General features: G+C 42.4%; 1 pseudogene; it reads right to left on the bottom strand.

Annotated features, from left to right (window-relative positions):
• Positions 1–860: 860 nt before the first annotated feature.
• LOC126261342 (5S ribosomal RNA) lies at positions 861–978 on the bottom strand (annotated as a pseudogene).
• Between the last annotated feature and the right edge of the window lie 226 nt (positions 979–1,204).

The following is a 1,204-nucleotide window of genomic DNA, read 5'->3' as shown; positions in this document are numbered from 1 at the left end:
GTAAGCATCCCGTCTGATCACCTCCATACATATATGCCCATTGTGCATTCTTACCGAATTTGGAAATCGCAGCATGTCAATCGGACACTCCCACACGTCCTGAATTACTACAGAGTTTCTCCAGAAACACTCTTTTGAGTTTAAACACTTCCGCTGGCTAACAGACTCCCCCGCCTCTACCTGCCACGTATAACCCTCATACTAAGATTTAGTTGAGTTTCCAAATAAAGTACGCTATGGGAGGATAGTCCTGTTAATAGAAAGAGCTAATCAATTTAGTTACCCTATTGACAGGATTTGACGGTGCGTTGTGTCTAATGGATAAGTAAACCAGACTATTCACAACTTTTCCTAAGATCTTATCCAAAAGTTAGATAGAAACACAGTATGAATAATATTATATTGAAGCTAGGACGATTCAGTTCCAACTTCATTTACTGATTTAAAACATGTACTAATGGTCACCAGCCTATCCAGGCAATGGAACAGTGGAGTACTGAAAAAGCTGAAGTATAAATTTTGCCTACTTTCTTGCTACTGTTCAATTTGGTTCTACAGATAAATATTACTCCACGTAAACAATGTTGGAATACACCGTCATACACTACGTTTTCAAAAGAGAAAAAGCCTATTATATGACTATAATGCACTCCGTCTTCAGGCCACAAGTGACCCATCGGGACCATCCGACCGCCGTGTCATCCTCAGGTAAGGATGCGGATAGGAGGGGCGTTCGGTCAGCACACAACTCTCCCGGTCGTTACGATGGTTTTCTTTGACCAGAGTCACTTATATTCCGTCGAGTAGCTCCTCAATTGGCATCCTCAATTGGCATCACGAGGCTGAGTGCACCCCAAAAATGGCAACAGCGCATGGCAGCCCGGATGGTCACCCATCCAACTGCCGGCCACGCCCGACAGCGCTTAACTTCGGTGATCTGATGGGAACCGGTGTATCCACTGCGGCAGGGCCGTTGCCCAGATGACTATAGGGAAGCTAAAAAAAAATTGATCGGGGGTGACCTTTAGAAAAGCTCTTTCTATAATCAACAAACTGAAACACTAAAATACTTAGATACTAGAGCGCACACTTTTTGCACTGAACATTTCATTTCAAGAAAACCGATTTCTTTCTGGAACTTACTTTCAAAAGCTATTACTCACTGAACTAAATCTGTATATTAATTTAACAGATACTAGTTACT

The sequence above is a fragment of the Schistocerca nitens genome, chromosome 5 (genome assembly GCF_023898315.1).
Source record: "Schistocerca nitens isolate TAMUIC-IGC-003100 chromosome 5, iqSchNite1.1, whole genome shotgun sequence".
Classification (NCBI taxonomy): Eukaryota; Metazoa; Arthropoda; class Insecta; order Orthoptera; family Acrididae; genus Schistocerca; species Schistocerca nitens.
This window is presented reverse-complemented; position numbering and strand designations above follow the sequence as displayed.